Source organism: Aedes aegypti, chromosome 2 (assembly GCF_002204515.2).
Source record: "Aedes aegypti strain LVP_AGWG chromosome 2, AaegL5.0 Primary Assembly, whole genome shotgun sequence".
NCBI classification, from domain to species: Eukaryota; Metazoa; Arthropoda; class Insecta; order Diptera; family Culicidae; genus Aedes; species Aedes aegypti.
In genome coordinates, this window is record NC_035108.1 from 66,757,070 (window position 1) to 66,774,578 (window position 17,509).

Sequence of the window (17,509 nt, forward strand, 5' to 3'; positions counted from 1 at the left end):
TTTAATGACTTCAAGTAAAAATCCTGGTAAACATCGAGGGAAATGGTGGTTCCTAAGCTAAAAAAAATCGTCTACAAGCTAAAAATGCTTCAATATCTGCTATGACGATTCGCTTAAAAACTTGAAAAACTTGGAAAAGGGTATTTTTTACCGTTAAAAAAATAACCAAATTGCGATAACTTTTCTGTTTCTTGATATTTTTGCACCATTTTTTTCACATATTCTCAAAGAGCTCATATAGTTAGAATCTGTGTCGATATTGGTCATCCGGATTCGGAGATATTCGAAAATTCCTTGAGGAAGTTATCGCGATTTGAATATATTTTTGCGGAAAAAAACAAAGCTGCTGGTAGAGGGGTTGAGGAACATCACAGGCGAAGAGCGCTATCATGCTAATATATATGCATCCAAATGAATAAACTTTCGAACAGACCATAGCAGAATATTGGAATGTCGTTTAACCATTCATATTTAATAAGTGAAATCTACGCTAAATTTTGAAAAACACGAAATATTTCTTTTCCCACAAGCGTTTGTCGGAAAACTTCTAGAAAATTTCTTCAGCTACAAAAGTTTCTTTTTGGCTAGCGATAAATTTTATATAAAAAGGAGAATTTTTAAAATTCTCCACACGGAATTTTTTACAGACTCTTCTTTTCTAAAAAATAAAACATTACATTACCCCTAAAGCGAAATCCTGGTTGCGCTACTGCATGGATCTATTATTTATACTAGAAAAAAGTGTGTGGGTATGTTAGGACTCGATTCTACATTGTTAGAATAATTCAAAGTTATCTGTCAAATCGTACACTTCAGGTTAATTATCAACTCCAGATTAATTATTAACTCCAGATCTCAAAGACTTCCTGTAAGAGCTGGTGTTCCTCAAGGCAGCATTTTGGGACCAATATTATACAATATTTTCACATATGACTTACCTGATTTACCTCAGGGATGTCAAATATCTTTGTTGCGGATGACACAGGCCTCTCCGCCAAAGGACGAAGCCTACGTGTCATCTGTAGTCGATTGCAAAAAAGTTTGGATATTTTTTCTTCATACTTGCAAAAATGGAAGATTTCTCCTAATGCTTCCAAAACTCAACGAATAATATTCCCACTTAAACCAAAAGCTCTTTATTTGAAACCTTCAAGTAGACATGTTGTCACGCTGAGAGGGGTTCCAATAAATTGGTCAGATGAAGTTAAGTATCTAGGGCTCATGCTAGATAAGAATTTAACTTTCAAAAATCACATTGAGGGCATTCAAGCCAAATGTAATAAATATGTAAAACGTCTCTATCCCCAAATAAATAGAAAATCAAAACTTTGTCTTAAGAACAAGCTTTAGATATTCAAACAAATTTTCAGGCCAGCCATGTTGTATGCTGTACCAATATGGACTAGCTGTTGTAATACCAGGAAAAAAGCTCTGCAGAGAATTCAAAATAAAATTTTGAAAATGATTCTGAAGCTTCCTCCCTGGTATAGTACCAATGAGTAACATAGAATATCCAATGTTGAAACATTGGAACAAATGTCAAATAAAATCATTAATAATTTCAGGCAAAAATCGTTGCAATCTTCTATTGCCACGATTAATGCATTATATGTTTAGGTTAAGTTAGGTTAAGTAAATTATTATTTTTCTCTTATAAGCTGGTGGAATCAAGTCACCTGTAAAAAATCTGAATTGCTACGGCAAATGAAATGTAATATGTTGTTAACAAAATGTTAATAAAATCTTAAATTTGTTTTACCAAATTAGGATGATAGTGTTGTCTAATAACACCTAGATATAAGAAATGAATGTAATGTTTGGAATAATAATAATAAAAAAATAAAATAAAATGTTCAACGGAAAAGGTTGTCAGGTTCTCTAGATTTGTGCAAAAAAAAATGTAAAATGTAAAACAATGTAGAGTTTTGAAAATGCCGAAGTGGCTTTAGAGATTATATCAAAATCAAAATGGCTAATAAAATTGCCTACTCGAAGTGAATTTTGCTTTGGAAAGTGAATAAAATTTGCTTAGAGAAAAGTCGGAATTGCACTTTACAATGTCATGAACGGTTTCAAAAAAAAAAAAAAAAAAAAATAAGAAGCTAAAATAATTTTCTGGAGCAAACATAGCTTTTGAGTACGTATATATTATAAATTCAATATTTTGTCTTGTACGATGTGTAAAAATTCTGCACCATGCAAATGCACCAATCCGCTTGAAGTTCTTCAATTCAGATGAACAGAATAATTCATTATTTTTTTAAACAGCCATGTGAATTGTGAAGAAAACAAGAACGTCAACAAACACATTTCGCATGCCGTCATAATGCTCTTACCTCGGCTTGTGCATCCAGGTGCGCCTGCAGGTAACATGCTAGCTCGGTGCTGTTCTCGTACTCTGCGAAGAGATCCTGCGATAGGGTGCTTAGCTCCTCGAAGTCCGCCACTATGTCTGCTGGACCGACGACCTCCTGACCGTATTTTTTCTTTTCTTTCCCAGGCTCCCTCGTCAAACTCGATGCAATTCAAACTGGTTTCGCAAAACTATCCAACTGCTTGAACCACTTCAGCCGCAAACACTTCAGTAATCGTTGTTTGTCTCTTCAACTTGCGCTAAATTGCTGAGGAAAACTCGTCATTTTCTCGTTTGATTTGCACTTTTCCCACTCACTTAGGACGCGCGTCCTTGGTCGTTGAACTTGGAATTTCTAATGAGATTACACTTAAAAACATTTCAATTATTTTCGCTTTCGCAGGTTTGTGCGTCCAATTGTGGGGTGAATTTTCCGCTATTCGTGTGATGACCTTTTTTCCCGTTCTTTTGAGTAATCAGCAACATTAATTCTTTTGATTTTCTTCACTCGCTGGCAGACGGACCGCTAATAATGGGAATTACGGTGGAATTAGCAACAAAGACGAGAAAAATTGGATTTCCTGGCATAACTTTTCACTGATGTTTTATTCTTTTTTTTTCCTGCAGCACAACAGTTTCACTTGAGGATTATAATGTTTGCCGGGTTTTTTCTCTCATTGCTCGAAGTAACGTTTGGTGTGCTTTTGTGTTCTCGCTCATCCAAAGTAGCTTGGGTGGAATTTTTATCTTGTTTCCGGCTCTTTTTGTTGATATGCTAGGCTTTGTTCTATGCTGTGGAAGTTTTCCACTCAGTCTAGCTTGCAGTCTGACGGTTTTGCTCTCGTTTTTTATTTATGATCCTGGAAAGAGAAGTGGAGTTGGAAACAATGTGGTTAGTATCCTGATGAATTCATATGTTTTCTGTCAAATTGATTTCATTTGAACAGATAATTGATATATAAATATAGATTAGAAAGAAATTGTTGGATTATTGAAAATCAGCACCACTGATAACGTACTTATAAATTATCGTAAAGATTTCTACAAGGGATATGTTTAAAATTTTTGTATTTTTATTATTTATATCTCCACTTAACTCATCTCACCTTAATGACCCATATCGAAATTCAAAAGCAAAAATAGGGTCCTAAAGGCCTGTCCCAATTTTAATGCCAAACGCTTAATTTCAGACCAAAAATAAATGGATACTCATTTTTTATTGTTTGTCGTTTGTTTAAGTCCAAAAAACATTTTTTAAGTTTTTTTTTAGATTTTGTCACACCCCTTGGTTTGAACTCAAACTTTGTGTGTACTTTATTTTCCGTGTCCCTTCTAAAATGTGAAATAGGAACATTCCCAGTGTTAATACTAAAACCCCTGTGGTGTTTTTGGCGACTAAGCAAACGTCAAACATTATCAAAAGTGTCATGGTTCATTAATGGACCCAATTTTTAAATTAAAGTTTAAAAATGACGTAGCCGTCATTTGAGCGGGAAAAATTCCTAAAGTAGTTGCAGTAACATGCTATTTCGTGTCATTACATAAAACAAGATTTCATTAAACATTTTATGACCAAATTCTCAAAAAAAAAAAATTTTGGAACATTGTTTTATAAGTATTTTACTTGATATCATTGAAAAAAGGCCACGATTTCGTTGAAGTAGAATTTTAGATATATGTCCTATGAGGGAACCACTGTGCTTGGTACTTTACGTACCACCTTAAAATAGCCTCCGATGTCGTTTCAAAACTTTTAAATTTCAAAATTTTAGTCTTTAAACATACATTTAAGAGGTTAATAAAGGAAGATGTTGATCTTTTATTTTTTAATATAAAAAATGTGAAGGAGAAGGAAACATTTAAAATGCGACATGTTGTATTCTGACAAATGAATTGTTTCACGGTATTCAATTGTAATTAAGAAATTTTACGTTTTGTCTAGGTGATCCTAAAGTATTAAGGGTTGCATAACTTTCAAACCAATTAGATCTACACCTTTTTTATTGTTTGGAAAGGATTATTAGAGGATGTTTAAGAAAAAAAAACAACAAATTGAACATTAATACTTCACTTACCTTTTGCAAAAGAAATAATAAGATACTTAAGTCACTAGTAAGGCGAGCAAATTAACCCGATAGCACTTGGAGATTGAATCGGATTAGTAGTTCGGTACATGTTAAAATATTTGCATCGTTTCTCATGAACATCGAATTTTAACTTTAACATATCGATTACGGGTTGTTTGGTTGAACGCCGAATGCCAATTGGCCGAAAAAAGCATTAATGAGAAACTATAAATATAGCATAACAGGAACAATATGTGAAGCTCATACTTCGTCAGTGTAGGATGATATGAGCGATACATTATGAATGAAACCGTGCGGAGTGTGACTATAAGTATTCTAGAGAGATGACATCGACCACTTCATACAGATAAGTGATACATGATCTTTGATTATTGTAACAATACCATTTGAAAGAAGATCCTGTTTGTAAAAAAAGGTAAAACCTCTTAGGAAAAGATTATAATTCATAATGTCAACAATCACTATCACAGTACTACTCGTTAGAAAAACTCATCATTAGAAGAAGGGAAAATATCTAATTGAGTATCAGAAAGTGCAATGTCAAAAATCAAAATAACAGCTTTTGATTCCAAGAAGGGATATTCAGGTAACGAAATGACACTTTTTTCGCCTTGCGAGCTAATACAGGGTGTCCGCATATTATCCGTACAAATTTTGAAGGCAAAGCGGAATTAATTAAGTAATCTTGCATGTTTTAATACATTGACCTATTATATGCTTATGCAGTAAGTTTGACACATTTCTGATTATAAATATTTGTAAAACCAAGCCAAATATGCCAAGTTGTATGAGAGAGAGAGCCGTTTTTCGAGCTTAATGACGGAACAGAGATGTCTATAGAACTCACTGAATTTGAACCGTATAATTTTTAATTTATAGCCTATGGAGATGAACCAGCCACGGGCTGAAAATCTCCCTAATAAAACTAAAAATAATAATAATTTCTAGCCTAACTTAAGGCGAATGAGCTGTAGGTTAGTTCAAATAATAATAGCACATTTGGATTCATTTATTTTATATTTTTGGGAGATAACATCGCTTATGAGACTGGCGGCCCTTAGGAAAAACGTCTCCGTCATATTTTGTTGTTCTGATAATTTACGGACACCCTGTACAGTGCTGTTACATAGTTGACATGCCTTTTACCGCCCATAACTGCGCATTTGTCACATTCAACAAATATGACGATTTTGATTAAATACTAGCACAAACTTTTTCTTGTCTTTTTTAGTTTGTAAATTGTCAAACAAAACTGTAAAACAAAAGTCACAATCATTCAGAATTCGATGGAGCTCTATTAGCGAGTTAAATTTTTCTTATCAATTTACTTTAAATTATCGAGAATTCTATACAGAAAGGGCTTATGCATGTTACACGCCACATATATTATCTCATGAAATACGGAAAATATATATGAGACCTTATAGAGAATATTATTCTTATTTTGTTTTGTCCTGTACCGAGGGAAAATGTAACAATATGTAAGAGAAAAAAAAATTTCTTTTTTCAATTTATTATATTTCTTCAATCTCGGTATCGTTGATTTATGATGTTTCTATCTTTCTAACATTATCCGATCCGATAACTGAAGTATGAAAATAATGTTTTTGTGATATGTGAAAGTACATGTTTTTACATTTATCCTCGGTACTAGACAAAACAAAAAAATAATAATGTTTTCTGATAAAGTCTTATATCCTTCTTTATTATTTGTATCCTAAGAGCAGGCTCGATAATACTCCTCAACATCATCAGAGTCCGATGACATACTCTAGAGCAGCGTGCTGTCTTTGCCTCTTTGCGAGGAAGTGAAAAAATGCTAAGCAGAGAGGCACCAAAAAATGAGCGAGGAAGATGCAGCACAAAACACAACAGACCAAAATTCCATCGAAAGAGAGTTCTCTTACAACTTCGCGAGGGCTGTCTTGTTCGGGTGGGTGACTCAAGAGTTCTTTTGAAGCGTGAATAAAGGTGAGCATCGCAACAAGCGAGAGAGAGAGAGCATCAGAAAAAAACCACGCATTTTTTTGCACTCTCACTCAAACCGCTTGAGGATCTGTGTTGAATTTTGAGTTCAGTTTTTTGTCCTCAGAAAAACGACAAAACCGCCTCATCTTTGCATGGCAGATGAGTTTCTATCAAGCCTGCCTAAGAGGGTGCTGTTAAGTTCGAATATAATATGCCAAAAAACGCGTGTGATTCGCAATAATTAAAATCAACTGAAAGACAAAATTGACTCGCTTGAGCTTTAATTGACTTTATTTGATTAGTTTTGATTGAAAATGACATGCTTAAAAGTTTTTTTTGGGAAAAGAAAAAGTTTTTGCTACAAAATTACTGGTTCCTTAAAAGTAATAACCTCACGATGTATGTAGATGTTGGTTGTAAATACAATTAGAGTAAAGTGGTTCAAGAGTTTCTATTTAACCTGTTCTGAATCACAGTTTCATCCCCAACCCGATTCAGGTTCGACAGAACTGCAATTTGCTTGGCGTTGGTTTGTTTACATGTAGATCACTGACCCAGATCTTGAAAACGAAAACGACATAAGATTTCTAGCTCTATTCAAAACAAAACTTATAAATGTCTTGGTGGTTCGAATGCTACAGAAGTAAGAGGCTTTCACTACAAATATCATAACAATCGATTGAGATTTGGAAAAGTTATGGGTATTTGTTGTTTTTTGACGTGAAAATTGTAAGTTATGGTCGAACTTTCAGTGCATGGAGCCAAATGAAGATAAAATCTTATTCGACTTTTTATATTCGGAGAGCCTAGAACTGGTGCTTTGAGGTGTATTAGTTGCTTGGAAACAATGTTTGGTCCATAGTGAGGCAAAAGTTCGAATGAGCGGGACAACAGTTACTTCTGGGTATATTACAATCAAACCATGTTTTGACATTTTTTGATGAAAATTTAGTGTGTATTTTTTGCAAACATAAATTTTTGAGTGTTTTTTGACCAACGAACTAAAGTCCCACACTAGATTGGAACCCTTGCGCCATCGGTGCGGCAAAAGTTCGTTTCAAAAAATCAATTTTGAAACAGGTATAACCAAAAATGGGTAAATATTTCGACACAAGTTTGTTCAGCGAAATGATAGCCAATGTGTTGAAGGTTCACTGTGTGGTGTTTATTTATTATCCAGTGTTGTTGTTTTCTGGAAATTTTGATTATTCCACTAAAGTCGAACTTTTGCCCCACATTACTCTACCTATCATGAGACAAATTTTTATCAAAATTAAAAAAATGGCTATTTTTATATCGACTTTGAATTTTGAAAACCAATTTTTTAATGTGGGCCTATGAAGTATATTAATGACAACACTTTTTTATATGGTTTGCCATTTATCCACTACAATATTTCTCAAAAAGTCTGGTTATAAAGTTTGGACCTTTTTAAAAGATAGGCTAGATAAATTTTGAAAAAAAAAATGCATGCACTAAGTTAGTCAAGGTCACTTCCACAAAATGTCATTGACAGCAGAGAGGGTGCTGTGATAACGATTTAGCGCTTAGATGTTTGGGTCGCACTACTGAACCCGACACTTCAGCATTGTTGGCAACTGAAGTTATTTCGAATTCCAAATTTAGCCAGATGGCGTTTGGCCAAATGGTGTTCGGCAAAACGGAATTCGGCCAAATTACCGGATACTGAATATCTTATGCACAATTTCACAGTGGAAATTAAGGGTGGTCATGGAATTGGTATAACTAACTTTTATGGAAAATTTTCATGGAAATGGTATAACTTACCTTCTTGTTTGTAGAAATTATAATACACATGCTTCAGCATAGTTGTAGATCATTAAATTTCAGGCAACTTTGCCGAAAAAAGTTTTCTTGTAGCTCCTCAATTGATCGATTTAGAGCTTTTTCCATATGGTGACCTAGGGTGGTCCAAAGAAAACTGGTTTTCTGGCTCCAGCATTTTCAATTCTAATATCTCCTCAAAGTCATCTATGAAACACTTTAAGAGCTTTAAAAATGCGCAATTTGATGAGCAAAGCAACTTGCAATCTCTTTCCGTTTGGAAGTTATTGTTGTTTTTTTCTAGTAAAAACACGCCTACTTTGATTGGGGATATTTCTGATTGGAGCAAACATAGAAAATATCTTTTGACGGCATTAAAAAAACAAAACAAAATTGTATATTATAGCAAAAAAATCCAGATGGGTTGTTTTTGCAACTCTAATAAAATGCATTGAAAAACAAAGAATTTTTATCTCAAAACTTTTAATAACTGTTATGCTGAAATAGACATCAATAATCTTTTCGCAAAATTTGCGTTTTCTCAAGTTCTAAAAGTCGTTAATAGACTACTTTGACGAGAAAACTTAAAAAATATGAAAAAAAAAACTACTTTATTTCCCATGGTCTCAATCGTGAAAATTGAATTTCAGACAAAAACAGTCTCTTACCGAACTATTTCTAAAAAAATGTCTTTTACTTAGTGTTATCTAATAACTTTCTCATTCTTCGGCAATCTTCTTCTTCTTCTTGGTATTAACGTCCTTATTGGGGCAGAGCCTGCTTCTCAGCTTAGTGTTCTTATGAGCACTTCCACAGTTATTAACTTAGAGCTTTATTTGCCAAAGTTGCCATCTTCGCATTCGTATATCGTGTGGCAGGTACGATAATACTCTACGCCCAGGGAAGTCAAGGAAATTTCCATTACGAAAAGATCCGACCGGAAATCGAACCCAGTCACCTCTAGCATGGCTTTGCTTTGTAGCCGCGGACTCTAACCACTCGGCTAAGGAAGGCCTTTAGCCTAAGGAAACTTGTAGAACGTCAAATTTAAATTAACTTTGCGAAAACAAAGTTTTTCTGTAGCCTAAAATTTGACCGATTTAGAGCATTTTTCCCCAATCAACGTAGGGTGTTCCAAGAAAAAAATGTTTTTTTGGACCACCCTGCACACTTAAATTATTTCACCGACCTCAGTAAAACGTTTTGCCGAGAACCCAACAACTGAGAATTTGGTAATTTTCAATGCCGAATCTTGGTACTTATTTTACCGAGATTCGGTAAACATTTAATCGTCAAATTATTACCGAGATATCAGCTGTTGGTTTCTCGGCCATTCCGTTTAAGTGTGTATGTCACCATATGAGAAAAAATCTTCAAATCGGTCAATTTAAGAGCTACAAGATAACTTTTTTCGGCAATGTGGCTCAAAATTTATTGATCCACAATCTTACTGAAGCATGTACCGTTTTGCATCGAATTGCCGGACGCTTGGAAAGCCGGACACTCTTGAGGAATTATTAGATTTTTATAGATTCAATGCGCGATATACTAAAACTTATTAATGTAGCTCGATAGTTAGGTTTGTAAAACTCAATGAGAAGGTAACTGCATCAAAGTAGTCTGGAGATTAATAAAACTGAAAAATGAAATAAAATTGCTTGTCAGCTGCAAATTTCTTTTGCAATGAGGGCCCATGCTAAGAACAACAGCTGAGCTAGGTATTTTTGATGCTTTTAACATATAGTTTTGCCTTGATTTGCTCTACCGAAGAGTTATAGTGGTGCAATTGTGTGCAGAACTAACTTTTTAATTTCATAGATCTTTGTGTCCGGAATTTGAGGCATACAAATTGGTGGATTCAAAAGTCGGACACTTGCAAAAGGATAAGCTAAACTCGAAGTATACCTCTCCCAGTATTTCTTTTGTATTATATTCTACGGTTTTATATCCGGGTGGAACTGTTCTACCGAATCCATACTTATTTATTCCTATTTTTATGTTATAAATTCCAATTTCATGTGATGAATCATCAATTAGAAACGGAAACTTTAAGTCTCATTAAATTATTTTACGTTCATCCATGAATTTCTAAGTGAAATCTTACTTTCATGTTACCTCTGTGTTACCTGGTTTTTGAGATGCTTCTTCTAAACTTCAATAATCATCAAACCTTACACGAAAATAAATACTCTTGAGACAATCCATAGTTTGAAGAGATGGGTGAAGTGATTGTCACAAGAGAGAATTGGCGAGTAGTCGTACACACTTGGAAAAAATCATGTAATTTTGCGTCACAAAAGCCCGACATATTAAAGCGAGAAAAATGACACAAAATTACGTCTTCTGCTATTTCTGCGTCAGGTCTTATAAGCCAGAATTGTAATTTTACTAGTAAACAATCCGCATGTTGTAATTTTGTAATGTGACGTAACTATGTATTAACATAACCTCAACCATTGGAAGCAATACTTCCCACATTCCTTTCTTATTCTCTTTAGCAGCTATAAGAATAAATAACATGATAGTACATGATAGTACATATATTTATTATTCACATGTTCAAACTACAACACAATTTAAATTTCATACAACATACATCAGACCACTTTCCCGTTCTACATCACAACGCATTATGGATCCGATGCGATGGGGTGAACGATTGCTTTGCACATAGCTGCACGCTTCCGAAGATGACGAATCACTCTAAAAACTCCCCGTGTTCTTCAGATTATCTCAGCAGCTGAAGATGTGAAGGAACGTTGAAATACCAAACAATTATTATTCGAATACAACACTTCTAGCTTTCTTTCGATGGCGTTTGACGTTTCTCCAACGTGACTCTCTTCAATTGAGTTACCATTCGTGTAATTTTCAGTTACTTATAACTTAAAACCAGGTCAGATAACGGAATGTTGAAAGTCATTTCTCAGAGAAATTTTAAAATTACTGGTTTTTGTGTTTATGTCATCGATGATTTACAAATCAATCACATTTTGATTTACGGCACGAATAATTACGGTAACTTCAACGTTTATGTCAACTTGAAAAATTATATTTTTTTAGTGTGTAAACAATATTTTACGGTTGCAACTTTAATTTGAATCAACAGAGCAGCTTATGGACAAAGAAAGAAAAAAATCTTATTGAAATTATGGCAGGTTCAATATCAATGTAGGCAAAAAACAGAAGAGCAGCCTATATTACTAACTTTCAAACTAACACAAACAACACATCAAATATACATGAACATCAGAAAAACCACTACGTTTTACTACAATGTTACAAAGCATCACAGTAAGGGGGTCTTCTTTGTATATAAGATTCGATATTGTACTTAACCTCAATGTGCATTTTTATAGACGAGCGTTGAAGCTGGACAATACAGTCTGTCTAACTAAGGCCTAGCTCTATTTATTTCAGAAATAGGAAATCTAGCCAGCTTTCTAAACCATCATCCGAAGAAACAGGCCCTAGAGCCCATGGTCATAGCTCCCTAAGAGCGTCGTTCAGCAATATTATTTCAACAAAGGGTAAGTTACTAATTTTGTTGCACCATTTGTTCAATATTTTCACCACTTGTATAATCCCTTTTCTCACATCCTGTTTTTCCTCAAAAATAGAAAATGCTCGGATGATTCATGAATTCTTTCATATTACCGTAATCCGGGGTAACATTGATCAGTTTTTAGGATGTTTCTAAAATATTTAATTCAAAAATGCAAATGTTCTGAGTTTTATATTTTTAAAACAAGTACTGCCACCCATAGCTCGTGACTACATACTGTATTTTGTTTTTTGAAAGATTTAAGCATGTTTACAAAAATGTTTTATGTGGTTTTTTCATTTAGCTGATATGGGGTAACATTGATCATCCATGTAAACAACGTTCGGTAATATTGAAAATGTCGTTACTTACTTAAATCATGGCCCCTGAAGCCGAATATGATGTCCAAACGCTTACATCTCATTTACTTTTTGAGTTAATTTAAAATTAAAAACACCTCAAACTGCGAAATACGCCTAAAGGTAGGCAATTTCCTAAGGGAATTTTACATTCTTAACAGTAATTCGTTAATGTTGCCTAATTGAACATACTTATAAAAGTTTTGACAGCGGAATCGTTTTGGGCGATGCCGTTTTTAGTGAGAACCGCATTTTCCTTGCTCATATCGCTTGCAGAACCTATGTGAGACATGAATCTTCGGTAGTGTCATCCTTAACCATTGAAATCATTGATTCGCAAACTTGACAAATTTACGCATAAAATTAACGCAATTTTTGCAAAAATCTCAATTTTTAATAGCTTATTATTATTAGAGAGAGAAGCAACATTCATGCTTTGGAAATGTTTCATCAATAAATGATGATACCAACTTTTTACGAGATGAGTCATTCCGATCAATGTTACCCCGCTGATCAATGATACCCCGGATTACGGTACTTTCAATTAGAAGTATAGATACCTTGATGGTATCGTTTCATCCATATGGAAGAGTGGAAGCAAGGCGTCGTTTGCCCTATTTTCACAACGGCTACACACTGGAATGTGAAAACTATAGAAAGTCCACGTTCCCAACTGCCACATACAAAATGATATTCCTCTGGGTTCCAATACATTTGTACGAGTTTTTCAAGCTCAGATTATTGAAGGCATAGCAGATCTTTTCCACGCAGCATATCCTTAAGAAGTATCATGATTTCGACAATGTTCACCGTGTTGAGCTATTGAAAGTCATTGATTACCACTGCTTTTCTGGACAGTTTGCAAGAATTAGAGATGTACGGTGACGTAAAACTGCATGAAGAATTCGGGTACGTGTTCTAGCTGATGATGAATTTTGGTGTCTATTGTTCAGAGCTTTGCTATAATAGTCGCGGAAAGATTATCAACAGATCCAGTCAATTTATTGGCTTCGTGGATGATATGGACATTGAAAGTCAAGCATTTGAAAGATGACTGTATCGTGCTGGAAGAAAACCTGCAAGTACTTAAAGTCTTCAAGCCATGGAGGCTTAGAATCATCTCTTAGAATTAAATCTACTGTGAACCCAGCACGTGAGGGTGGCTAAAGCTACAGGGCTACACTAAGAAAGGCAGGTTGTAAGATTGTCTCATAAATATACTGTGAAAACTGTGTTCTCATCAGATCCAGTGAAAACACGAAGGCCTAGGCACATCGAAAAAAGTGGATTGGCCAAATGTAACGGGATCTGGACTTTATGGAGCTTGTGTCACAACGGAGGATACAAAAAGATTTCAATTATCTGAGTTATATAGTCGGCAATATCTTGTCAAAAAATTGATGAGTTGAAACAACCAATTCAATATTATTGATAAGGTACCGTGGGGTAAGATACAGAAAAATCAATAGTCAACTTCATTGTTATGTACAGCTAACGTGAATGATGCAATTCAAACAAATGTGGTTTAATTATGTATAGTACGAATGATAATTCTCTCGTTCTTGTTATTAGTGCTAGTAATGTTACATTTTAATACTTTGAAATTAAAAAGTATCTTTATTTAATTAAAATATATGTATATACATATTTTATACATTAGTTCACACTAATTCGAACAAAAAAAAATATTGTAGCTAGAATAATTTGAAGAAAATTGATCCATTTGTACACATAAGTTATATAGAATTATTGTAGGATTATTCCTAACAATGTTTTATAAAAACACTTGTAGTTTAAAAATATTAGCTACATTTACTTTTGAATAACAAACTGAAATCCTTTCATTCTAATTATGAATATATTTGTATAATCTTTCTAGAACTATTTATAAGGTCAAATAAGGTACGATTATATGCTTGCAATTGGAAAATTTGTATATCATACTCTTCTACAACTTAGCTTAGATAAACCACGAAAAGTTTCGTGTAAATTCAAAAATTATTACTCTTTTATACCAGAGAGGTTAAAAAAACTTTTAGGTGGATTAATTTTCTTTGGTCAATTTGACAAATTTAAACTGGGAATGAATGAAGTTAAGGGAATACAACATTTGCGGATACTAAACCTTATTAAAATTATCGTAAGCAGTCTGCCAATAAATTATAATAATACTTGATCCACTTACCCCACCCCATTAAAATGTAGGGGTAAGTGTACCATGTTCAATATATCTGTATTAATTTATAAACATCACCTATTTTTCATTGTGATTCATTCAATTAGAATCGAAATGCTCACCACGTGCCGAAAAAACTAATAGTATTCGACTTTGGACAGAGATACAGTGGATTTTTGATTGATGGAAAACAATTTTCAAATTAATTAATTTTTGCAGCTAACAAGTTTGCTTGTGTTAGTGTACGTGTAGTACCAGTACTGCAATAGTATCAATGTAGGCGTAAGAATATACCCTAAAACGAATCAATGGTGCGAAAGCATTCAACATATTTAAGTATTTATGTGTAATATTGACGAATGATCCACTTACCCCACTGATACACCTTAGTGAAAAGAATGGTATGGTCCTGGGTATGAACACTCATAATACGCATAAAGCAATGCATAAAAAGGCTGCACTAGAATATTTTAACAGAGACTAGTTTATTTCTCGTTCAAAAAACGTTAAGTGTTCGCTAGAACTTAAGTTACTACAATGTAAATATTTATAATGGCACAAAAAACACTTTGTCTTACGTCATGTTTCAATAAAACTAAACGTCTAAACTAAATTAGAAATAAAGAGAAATAAGGATGAAACTTCATGGAACTGTTATCGCAATGGTTATGTTTTGGAAGAGCACAGTTTTTATTTGTTTAGTTATCCAAATATCCAAAAATGTTAGCTCTAAAAATTCACAGTGGCAAAACGGCAACAAGCTGACAAGAACCCTTCCGTTTGCTTTCAAGTCCAGTTTGTAAAGCACCATAAATTGACTTGTTAAGCCATTCTTTCCGCAACTCAATGGCCGTCCAGTGCGGAGCGGAAATGCTACGCCATTCCCGCACAAAAGCTTTGGTTCGGCTCCCCAAACGGATTTCGAAGTTATCGTTACCTACCCTGAGCTGCCGCTGTCGGTAAGCCATTCGTTTCCTGCTCTACAAAACCGGATTCCATAGGCTACAATCTATAGGAGGAGTGCAATAAAAAGCGAAACAAAAGTGCAATCAAGTTCCGCCTGGACGCTATTGTCTGTATACAGCATTGCGAAAAGCCGTTAGAGCTGGTGCTATCAAACGGGAATATAGCGCCTTTGGTGCTCATCTTTGCGTTTGTTTTAGTGGAATATTCCCTTTTCCTGGGTTGGGCTTTAAATATATTTGTTTTTAAAGGTACATATAGCTTCAGTTGCTAGATGATGTTTGCGACATATACTCAAAATAACACCATTTTCTTGCTGTTTCACCGTAAAAACTAGTCTTTCTGATGTTCATTGTTAAATGGGCACGATTTTAGTGGATCAATTCAATACAATAAAAAGTTTTCAGAACAATAATCATATTCGCACTATTTTACCTTTTATTATTGACATCTTGAAGCACCTAAAGTAATATGTAATGCGTTTTTTTTTAATTTCCAATCGAAAGGTATGATTTGTTTTTCGCAAACTTTGCTAAACTTTTTCTCGCCTAAATCATTCGTAGCACATTTTCCGCTCAAATGATTCCGTTCAGCGGCCAGATCATCAGATACAGAAAACCGAGACAGTTGTCATCAATTTTCTCTTGTGATTTTCCCAAAATGAGTTTTCTACCATTCGTTGATTGCCCACGGGCTGGTGGCGATGAAACGTGTTCATGCGAAGAGTAAACCAAAGAAAAACATCCCAGAAGATTGTCATCCCATTTCGGCTAACCAGCACCCCTTTTGACGATGTCTAGTCGCAGGATGGCAGCAGCAGCAGCAGGGCGCAGAAAGAGAGTTCGTCGAGGGAATTTATTAAATTGGCTCCGCTGCTAATGATGCTTTTTCCGTTATCTGAATGAGTTAGATGTTTTGCGACCAACTTTCCCAACCGATTTGGACAGATGATGCGAAAATGTGCGTGATGAAATATGCTTGTCAAAGGGGTATACAAAAATGATTTATTTTCTGCAGTTTAATTTTGTGTTCGTCTGAGATTGAATTGATATTTGTATGAATCGTAGAAAAACCATAAGAATTCAACTGCTGGAAGAGAATTGCATCTATCGTTAATAACGTACGTATTAACAGACAGCAAGTTCAAAAAATCTAATACAAATTTTGTATTTGATTTTATTTAAGTTTACACATATTATTTTATGCAATTTTTAAACATTCCGCCCACAGATTTTTAGCTATTTTTGAGGCAATGTCAAACTTTAAACAGGGTGTATACTTATAATCAAATCAACAAAACCAATTCATCGGAGTTCACGTTTGTTTAACGCATCAAAAATATAACTATCCCGATGAGAAACCTGGTTCTACCGCTCAGCAAAAGAAGAACTTTCCAGGCTCTATCTCTACTTAGCATTGGGATTGAACAAATACCAACTGGTGTCAAAAACTGCCGGAAGCTTCAGAAGCAGAAACCTTGCCTTCCTTAGCCGTCCTTAGTGGGCCTTCCTTAGCCGAGTGGTTAGAGTCCGCGGCTACAAAGCAAAGCCATGCTGAAGGTGTCTGGGTTCAATTCCCGGTCGGTCCAGGATCTTTTCGTAATGGAAAGTTCCTTGACTTCCCTGGGCATAGAGTATCATCGTACATGCCACACGATATACGAATGCGAAAATGGCAACTTTGGCATAGAAAGCTCTCAGTTAATAACTGTGGAAGTGCTCATAAGAACACTAACCTGAGACGCAGGCTCTGTCTCAATGGGGACGTTAATGCCAAGAAGAAGAAGACGAAGCAGAAACAGTCCTCCAATTGTACTCCCTTTCTTCCATAAATGTGTGCTCATAAGAAAGTCACATATCCTCTCTCTCAGATGGCCGACTTGATGAGAAACAAACAATCGCCATGACGCAAAGTACGCAATTTCTGTATGATGCTGGTTGCTACCTCATGGGCCAAGTTTGTCCAGAGCGTTACCCCGAAAAGTGCGTCAGATAATAAACAATCTGTAATTTGAAGATTTTTGAATTACTCATTATTCACCAATAAATATCAAATTCGGCCAACTCCATTGTTCTTTAAACTACCTCGAAGTATGAATTCAGAAAGAATTTGTCCAAGAATTTCAGTAATGGCTCCTAAACAGATATTTTCAGGTGTTTACTATTAAATTCATACAGGAATAACACCCGAAACTTCTCAGACATTTTTCATGGATTCTGTATATTTTTGGCAGAGGAATCAATTCAAGATTTCTTCATGGACATTTTTCAAATT

The 17,509-nt window shown here is 34.7% G+C and overlaps 1 protein-coding gene across 1 annotated transcript in view; it reads right to left on the reverse strand.

Annotated features, from left to right (window-relative positions):
• Window positions 1-17,509, reverse strand: part of LOC5567138 (diuretic hormone receptor) — a 424,292-nt gene that overhangs the window by 232,487 nt on the left and 174,296 nt on the right. The window contains exon 4 of the mRNA XM_021841104.1: window positions 2,337-3,213. The gene's annotated coding sequence lies outside the window, so the exon portion shown is untranslated. The remainder of the gene's footprint in view (window positions 1-2,336; window positions 3,214-17,509) is intronic.